Below are 10184 nucleotides of genomic sequence, written 5' to 3'. Positions count from 1 at the left end.
ATTCTGGCGGTGACGAGTGATATGACGTACACGAGTATCCAAGGTCTAGTGGTGCAGCCATTTTGAATGCTAATCAAGAAGACCCCGGATGTCGAGGTTGAACACAATGAACAGGTCGGGTCACTCCTGTGGCGGAGGAGTTCGAGACGTCGTTTTGAAGTACTCTGGGTCTAAGGTTCACCACTGGCACTCCAACTTGAGCTAGAATTTGCAATTCTCAAGCAATTAGAACTCCTTCAAAATGAACTGAATGTCCATTTAAAGCCATGGAGCATGTTCTCAGTTCTATAGCCTAAAATGGTAGTGCCTGTGGTCAACCTGCCCTGTAAATGTTTGTTTCCAGGACGAATATTCATTAGAGGAAAGCTTTCAATACCAATATCATCCGTCTTTACAAGGAAGTACACCCCCAGCGCTTCAGCATGTGCTGTTTACTGCATCATCACCAAACCATGCAGGTCCTTTATGTGGCTGAAGAAACAAACACAACACCATTGTCGATTGGTTAAGTTAAATCTCAACCAGATACAAACAGGAAAGTACATTGTTTCAGAATCAAATATAAAAGAGTCAGTTTATTTCATCAAGACATTCAAGTCCCTAGATCTCTAGGTCTCGACTCTGATATGCGTAAAAAGTAAAGGAAGGACCATAACCCGCAAATTTAAGCGGGAGCAGTACTCATACAAATATGCCCACCCTTGAAAGTGGTATTCACTTCGTTTGGAAAGAGTCCTCCTTGCTTTATGATTTCAAGTTGTAGCCGAAACTGTGGTGCAGACTCTTAACTTACTGGTAGGCCTTTTTCCAATGAATTGTTCCAAGTTTGTAAAGTATTTTGACCCGGGCGAGTTACCAGTTACTTAGTATGTTTCCTGTTTATTCTCTTTTAGTTCTAAACGTGAAGTGCAGAAACCCGACGTTTGTGTCATCACTGGTCGCAGCGTCAATCTCGGCGCAACATCGAATCTGTGACACTAGGCATTTATAAGAGTTGTACATGTTTATCAGTCTCAACAGCGGCAAGTTATTATAAGCATGGGTGGAAATGTTCACATTCAACGTTTCTTAGGGGTACGCCGTTCGGATGGTCCAGGAACAAGAGAGCCTCTACGCGGTTGGGTTGACCAAAAGACTTTAGAGGTTTTAAATTTTTAGAAAGACTGAAGCGATCTTTTTTTCATAATTTAGATGCATATTGTACAGGTCATGAGTACATACGTACAGAAAATCAAAGGTAGTGCTCTAATAAAAGGAATCCATTGATGATAACATGAGCGATAGCCATTGATGGAACACTCGAAAAAAATCCTTGTTTGTGCGGATCGATGCGTGGTGACGCGCTGCTTGGAGCTGAGGACCTACTTAAGACGTCTTTGCTCGATTATCCCATTCAGTACTCAGGCAGCTAACAGCGCCAAAGATTTTATCTGGGTCATATTTTGGAAGCAATCTTAAACTTACCCAAAGCAACGCCGCGTGTTTTTGCAGCGCCGGTTGTGTGTTTGCTCATTATAGTTTAGTTTTTACACAAACCCAATAGAGCATGAACTAATTTTCATCAGGTGATATGATGAACGACCTGGCACTTTCGACCGTTTTCAATTGCGAGGTAAGAATCGAAAACAACGAAAGTAAGTTTACTTCTAAGGAGTATTATATGCTATTCCGGCTTTTTCGCCAAATTCCACAAAGCTGCTTTAGGAAGTCAGATACATCGCTCATTCGCTGGATATCTCGGCCCATTGGACTGGCGGGGGAAGGATGACACTTTTATTTAGGATTGACGTCCACCGCCGGTAAGTCAGAATGACATACACCTCCTCCCCACATGTACACTATCGCGTATTTCATAAAATTTGAAAAGCAAAACTTTGCATCGAGTGAGGAAGAACTCAGGAGTTTGTGTACCACCATGGTGATGGTAAGAACTTTGTTTTTACTGTCTCCCGGTATCAAATTCGCAACCACAATCCTTTGGTACTGGCCCTTAGACAAGTTTAATATCAACAATAACATTGTTGGAAGTAAACATAATTTGATAGAAAATTTCGGACCAGCGCAACTGGTGGTTGGCCCTGATCAAATAGAACATACTGCAAGGGAACTATCTTGTCGAAACCATCATTCACCAGCTGGACCAAGTGTTTTAGAGTTCTCTTTTAATTCACAATATTATTATCATTCAATATTTACACTCGCGTGCGATATTTATTTTCTGTCCACTGGTGCCAGACAAGTCTACGCTATTGTGGATTTTAGGAAGGGGCATGACAATTTTGTTTTATTCGGTGTATGCATGGAAATAGTAAAGCAAGATGAGAGACATACTTGTAGCCTACTATTATTCAGTGGACATGAAGCACTTTTATACAGGAATAGTCACAACGAAAAAACTGTTGTATACGAGTTAAAATCGCAATGTCCTGTTAATAAATGGGTTCGCCTTGTGATACATGTGGACAATATGGGAAGGTCCTTAATTTTCAGTGTGGACGCAGTGACTAGAAAGATAAGCAATCTGCCGATGGAATATGTTACCTCAGCGGGCGGCTACTATAAAATCTTCTTTGGACACTGGCAGAGATTGTGCAATATATTCGGAACACATTATGTGGCAAGGCTTCTGATTTTAAAGACGAAATTAACTGGATCTGAAATATCATCCTATCGAGAATGGAGTTCAGGTCGGTTAATTGACATAAACCTACATACGTGCGTAGGTCTACATAGGTCTAGTGGTGCAGCCATTTTGAATGCTAATTAAACGGACCCCGGATGTCGAGGTTGAACACAATGAACAGGTCAGGTCACTCCTGTGGCGGAGGAGTTCGTGACGTCGTTTTGAAGTACTCTGGGTCTAAGGTTCACCTCTGGCACCCCAATTTGAGCTAGAATTTGCAATTCTCAAGCAATTACAACTCCTTCAAAATGAACTGAATGTCCATTTAAAACCATGTGGCATGTTCTCAGTTCTATAGCCCAAAATGGCGGTGCCTGTGGTCAACCTGCCCTGTAAATGTTTGTTTCCAGGACGAATATTCATTAGAGGAAAGCTTTCAATACCAATATCATCCGTCTTTACAAGGAAGTACACCCCCAGCGCTTCAGCATGTGCTTTTCACTGCATCATCACCAAACCATGCAGGTCCTTTATGTGGCTGAAGAAACAAACACAACACCATTGTCGATTGGTTAAGCTAAATCTCAACCAGATACAAACAGGGAAGTACATTGTTTCAGAATCAAATATAAAAGTGCCAGTTTATTTCATCAAGACATTCAAGTCCCCAGATCTCTAGGTTACGACTCTGATATGCGTAAAATGGAAAGGAAGGACCTAAATCCGCAAATTTAAGCGGGAGCAGTACTCATACAAATATGCTAACCCTTGAAAGTGGTATTCACTCCGTTTGGAAAGAGCCCTCTTTGCTTCATGATTTCAAGTTGTAGCCAAAACTGTGGTGCAGACTCTTAACTTACTGGTAGGCCTTCATTCATTTAAAGGCCTACGCCGTCCGTTAAATATTTGAAATTTGAAATTGAATTTGAATTTTTCGTACGTGATATAAATTTCAACAATGACGTTGTGTAGACAAACTTGGGTATTTGAAGTATTTATATATATTTTATATGCTTATATTAATGCAAGTGAAAAATTCAAAATCGATGACAAATTTTAAATTTTGAATTATTGGCGTAAGCCTGTAAGTAGTTCGTTGATGTAGCCTTCTAGGTCGGCCACATCTCTCACACTGTGAAAAGGTTATTTTAAAAACCCTTTTGATAATTTGTTTTATATATTTAAGTATAAGGCTTCTTTATCTGTATACATCCTGAGATAATTGTTCAATTTTACAATTATTTGATCGGCTACAAACGGTTTTTGGTCATGTTGAAACAGTGCTGACACGTAGTGCCCAAATAGACGGGTCATAGGTCACAATTTCTACGTCATCCCCAGATTCTGGCGGTGACGAGTGATATGACGTACACGAGTATCCAAGGTCTAGTGGTGCAGCCATTTTGAATGCTAATCAAGAAGACCCCGGATGTCGAGGTTGAACACAATGAACAGGTCGGGTCACTCCTGTGGCGGAGGAGTTCGAGACGTCGTTTTGAAGTACTCTGGGTCTAAGGTTCACCACTGGCACTCCAACTTGAGCTAGAATTTGCAATTCTCAAGCAATTAGAACTCCTTCAAAATGAACTGAATGTCCATTTAAAGCCATGGAGCATGTTCTCAGTTCTATAGCCTAAAATGGTAGTGCCTGTGGTCAACCTGCCCTGTAAATGTTTGTTTCCAGGACGAATATTCATTAGAGGAAAGCTTTCAATACCAATATCATCCGTCTTTACAAGGAAGTACACCCCCAGCGCTTCAGCATGTGCTGTTTACTGCATCATCACCAAACCATGCAGGTCCTTTATGTGGCTGAAGAAACAAACACAACACCATTGTCGATTGGTTAAGTTAAATCTCAACCAGATACAAACAGGAAAGTACATTGTTTCAGAATCAAATATAAAAGAGTCAGTTTATTTCATCAAGACATTCAAGTCCCTAGATCTCTAGGTCTCGACTCTGATATGCGTAAAAAGTAAAGGAAGGACCATAACCCGCAAATTTAAGCGGGAGCAGTACTCATACAAATATGCCCACCCTTGAAAGTGGTATTCACTTCGTTTGGAAAGAGTCCTCCTTGCTTTATGATTTCAAGTTGTAGCCGAAACTGTGGTGCAGACTCTTAACTTACTGGTAGGCCTTTTTCCAATGAATTGTTCCAAGTTTGTAAAGTATTTTGACCCGGGCGAGTTACCAGTTACTTAGTATGTTTCCTGTTTATTCTCTTTTAGTTCTAAACGTGAAGTGCAGAAACCCGACGTTTGTGTCATCACTGGTCGCAGCGTCAATCTCGGCGCAACATCGAATCTGTGACACTAGGCATTTATAAGAGTTGTACATGTTTATCAGTCTCAACAGCGGCAAGTTATTATAAGCATGGGTGGAAATGTTCACATTCAACGTTTCTTAGGGGTACGCCGTTCGGATGGTCCAGGAACAAGAGAGCCTCTACGCGGTTGGGTTGACCAAAAGACTTTAGAGGTTTTAAATTTTTAGAAAGACTGAAGCGATCTTTTTTTCATAATTTAGATGCATATTGTACAGGTCATGAGTACATACGTACAGAAAATCAAAGGTAGTGCTCTAATAAAAGGAATCCATTGATGATAACATGAGCGATAGCCATTGATGGAACACTCGAAAAAAATCCTTGTTTGTGCGGATCGATGCGTGGTGACGCGCTGCTTGGAGCTGAGGACCTACTTAAGACGTCTTTGCTCGATTATCCCATTCAGTACTCAGGCAGCTAACAGCGCCAAAGATTTTATCTGGGTCATATTTTGGAAGCAATCTTAAACTTACCCAAAGCAACGCCGCGTGTTTTTGCAGCGCCGGTTGTGTGTTTGCTCATTATAGTTTAGTTTTTACACAAACCCAATAGAGCATGAACTAATTTTCATCAGGTGATATGATGAACGACCTGGCACTTTCGACCGTTTTCAATTGCGAGGTAAGAATCGAAAACAACGAAAGTAAGTTTACTTCTAAGGAGTATTATATGCTATTCCGGCTTTTTCGCCAAATTCCACAAAGCTGCTTTAGGAAGTCAGATACATCGCTCATTCGCTGGATATCTCGGCCCATTGGACTGGCGGGGGAAGGATGACACTTTTATTTAGGATTGACGTCCACCGCCGGTAAGTCAGAATGACATACACCTCCTCCCCACATGTACACTATCGCGTATTTCATAAAATTTGAAAAGCAAAACTTTGCATCGAGTGAGGAAGAACTCAGGAGTTTGTGTACCACCATGGTGATGGTAAGAACTTTGTTTTTACTGTCTCCCGGTATCAAATTCGCAACCACAATCCTTTGGTACTGGCCCTTAGACAAGTTTAATATCAACAATAACATTGTTGGAAGTAAACATAATTTGATAGAAAATTTCGGACCAGCGCAACTGGTGGTTGGCCCTGATCAAATAGAACATACTGCAAGGGAACTATCTTGTCGAAACCATCATTCACCAGCTGGACCAAGTGTTTTAGAGTTCTCTTTTAATTCACAATATTATTATCATTCAATATTTACACTCGCGTGCGATATTTATTTTCTGTCCACTGGTGCCAGACAAGTCTACGCTATTGTGGATTTTAGGAAGGGGCATGACAATTTTGTTTTATTCGGTGTATGCATGGAAATAGTAAAGCAAGATGAGAGACATACTTGTAGCCTACTATTATTCAGTGGACATGAAGCACTTTTATACAGGAATAGTCACAACGAAAAAACTGTTGTATACGAGTTAAAATCGCAATGTCCTGTTAATAAATGGGTTCGCCTTGTGATACATGTGGACAATATGGGAAGGTCCTTAATTTTCAGTGTGGACGCAGTGACTAGAAAGATAAGCAATCTGCCGATGGAATATGTTACCTCAGCGGGCGGCTACTATAAAATCTTCTTTGGACACTGGCAGAGATTGTGCAATATATTCGGAACACATTATGTGGCAAGGCTTCTGATTTTAAAGACGAAATTAACTGGATCTGAAATATCATCCTATCGAGAATGGAGTTCAGGTCGGTTAATTGACATAAACCTACATACGTGCGTAGGTCTACATAGGTCTAGTGGTGCAGCCATTTTGAATGCTAATTAAACGGACCCCGGATGTCGAGGTTGAACACAATGAACAGGTCAGGTCACTCCTGTGGCGGAGGAGTTCGTGACGTCGTTTTGAAGTACTCTGGGTCTAAGGTTCACCTCTGGCACCCCAATTTGAGCTAGAATTTGCAATTCTCAAGCAATTACAACTCCTTCAAAATGAACTGAATGTCCATTTAAAACCATGTGGCATGTTCTCAGTTCTATAGCCCAAAATGGCGGTGCCTGTGGTCAACCTGCCCTGTAAATGTTTGTTTCCAGGACGAATATTCATTAGAGGAAAGCTTTCAATACCAATATCATCCGTCTTTACAAGGAAGTACACCCCCAGCGCTTCAGCATGTGCTTTTCACTGCATCATCACCAAACCATGCAGGTCCTTTATGTGGCTGAAGAAACAAACACAACACCATTGTCGATTGGTTAAGCTAAATCTCAACCAGATACAAACAGGGAAGTACATTGTTTCAGAATCAAATATAAAAGTGCCAGTTTATTTCATCAAGACATTCAAGTCCCCAGATCTCTAGGTTACGACTCTGATATGCGTAAAATGGAAAGGAAGGACCTAAATCCGCAAATTTAAGCGGGAGCAGTACTCATACAAATATGCTAACCCTTGAAAGTGGTATTCACTCCGTTTGGAAAGAGCCCTCTTTGCTTCATGATTTCAAGTTGTAGCCAAAACTGTGGTGCAGACTCTTAACTTACTGGTAGGCCTTTTTCCAATGAATTGTTCCAAGTTTGTAAAGTATTTTGACCCGGGCGAGTTACCAGTTACTTAGTATGTTTCCTGTTTATTCTATTTTAGTTCCTATATTAAACGTGAAGTGCAGATACCCGTCGTTTGTGTCATCACTGGTCGCAGCGTCAATCTCGGCGCAATATCGAATCTGTGACACTAGGCATTAATAATAGTTGTACATGTTTATCAGTCTCCACAGCGGCTAGTTATTATAAGCATGGTTGGAAATGTTCACATTCAACGTTTCTTAGGGATACGTCGTTCGAATGGTCCAGGAACAAGAGAGCCTCTACGGGCTTGGGTTGACCAAAAGGCTTTAGAGGTTTTAAGTTTTAGGAAATGACTGAAGCGATCATTTTTCATAATTTAGATGCATATTGTACAGGTCATGAGTACATACGTACAGAAAATCACAGGTAGTGCTTTAATCAAAGGAATCGATTGATGATAACATGAGCGATAGCCATTGATGGAACACTCGAAAAAAATAACGCAACAGACACACTGTTTATTGCAGGCTGATCAATACGAATCTCAGTGAACCTGGTACGCAGGACCTGTTACGAAGTATTGCTAATGCTCTCATGTACAGAGGATAAACACCCAAAGTTATTTCCAGCACGTGTATTGAGAGCTATTGCACAGCGATACATACAGCAATGCTGTTTAGTAAAATTCATTGTAGGCGTGTACTGCGATAAATCGTCATTACAACTCCCTTGTGTATTCGAGGAGATCCTGGTCTTAGGAGTGTCGGTTTTGGGATAGAAAACACATCATTATTAATGGTTAGATTAGTTAGCATGGATAAACAATACTATTGTGTATCTTTAACGCTCTTGAAGGCCATTTCAGCCGTCAGAGAGTGACAAGGATTCGGTGCAGTTGCGGCTTATGTCTGATGGAAGCAAAAAACAAGCTTAGTAATTCCCGTGATTTCCAACCGGTACTGGCTTTTTGAACTCGAGGTCCTGTTTTCATTTCGACCTACACCGGATCGACCTGTTGATTTGCCAAAGCCTACTAACAGATTCCTGCAATCGTTCTCAGCAGTTATAACGCGATATAGCAGGATTCATAGCCCTTTATATCATGCATCGTACCCAATTGCAAGGACCGCTGGTCTTGCGGTGCAGCTGTGTAGATTTTCACCCAATTTCTTTCACTCTAAGCGGACTAGATATTATCGAAATATTGCAGCCTGTGGACGAGGTTATTGTCGAGGTTGGTTGGTCCACACTGTTGATCACCTGATCAAAGACAGTGGCGTTTTGAAGCGCATGTACGTCCTTCATCGTTTTATTCATTTGCCCTTGCCGGTTTAAGCTTATCGACCCCCATGAAAACTATTTCGTGGGGGTCGATGTTATCAATATTTGCCATGTAGGAAAGATTCTGTGAAATTGCATCAGATCGATCAGGGTCAAAATTGGCTGCGCATCCTCGAATATCAGAATCAGCCGTATATTCCTCCCCTCGGACACTACTTACCCTGAGGTAAGCCGATTGTAATTTGCGAGATGAGGCGGACAAATCCACTTCGCCCAATCAAAATGGCTATCACATCTTTCCAGCACTCTCATTGGCTGAAATTTTGAATGCAAAAAACGCGGAATTTCTTGTAATTACACGATCTTGTAAGACGCTGTCTTTTTGTAGCGTTTAATTCTTCATATAACTTATTGAGTAACCAGAAAGCAGTTTTTTTATTATTTGAAATGCGATTTCGAGAAAATAAATGGTACACATTTATCATCGAATGGCGTGTATGCTGTGTGAAGCATGTTGGTTTATTCAGGGCATAAGCTCGGTCACAAGTGCTGAGTGTTGCCTCTAAATTCAGGATGTCGGCTACCCATACCAGACACCTTCCATTCTACAGTAGCAGTTCCGAGCATAACACGCCGGAAACGGAAAAACTCGAAAACCGAATGAATTATCGTAGTTTTCCGATTATAATCCCGACTGGACCCGAGTGAAGCCTTCATGCAGAGATCCTTTTTTGTGCGGATCAATGCGTGGTGACGCGCTGCTTGGAGCTGAGGACCTACTTAAGACGTCTTTACTCGATTATCCCATTCAGTACTCAGGCAGCTAACAGCGCCAAAATTTTTATCTGGGTCATATTTTGGAAGCAATCTTACACTTCCCCAAAGCAACGCCGCGTGTTTTCGCAGCGCCGGTTGTGTGTTTGCTCATTATAGTTTAGTTTTTACACAAACCCAACAGAGGATGAACTACTTTTCATCAGGTGATATGATGGACGACCTGGCAGTTTCGACCGCTTTCGATTGCGAGGTAAGAATCGAAAATAACGAAAATAAGTTTACTTCTAAGGAGTATTATATGCTATTCCGGCTTTTTCGCCAAATTCCACAAAGCTGCCTTAGGAAGTCAGATACATGGCTCATTCGCCGGATATCTCGGCCCATTGGACCGGCGGGGAAAGGAGGACACTTTTATTCAGGATTGACGTTCACCGCCGGTAAGTCAGAATGACATACATCTCCTCCCCACATGTACACTATCGTGTATTTCATCAAATTTGAATAGCAAAACTTTGCATCGAGTGAGGAAGAACTCAGGAGTTTGTGTACCACCATGATGATGGTAAGAACTTTGTTTTTACTGTATCTCGGGATCAAATGCGTAAACACAATCCTTTGGTACTGGCCCTTAGACAAGTTCAATATCAACAATAAC

Source organism: Lineus longissimus, chromosome 14, assembly GCF_910592395.1.
Source record: "Lineus longissimus chromosome 14, tnLinLong1.2, whole genome shotgun sequence".
NCBI classification, from domain to species: Eukaryota; Metazoa; Nemertea; class Pilidiophora; order Heteronemertea; family Lineidae; genus Lineus; species Lineus longissimus.
Note: the sequence above shows the minus strand (reverse complement) of the source record.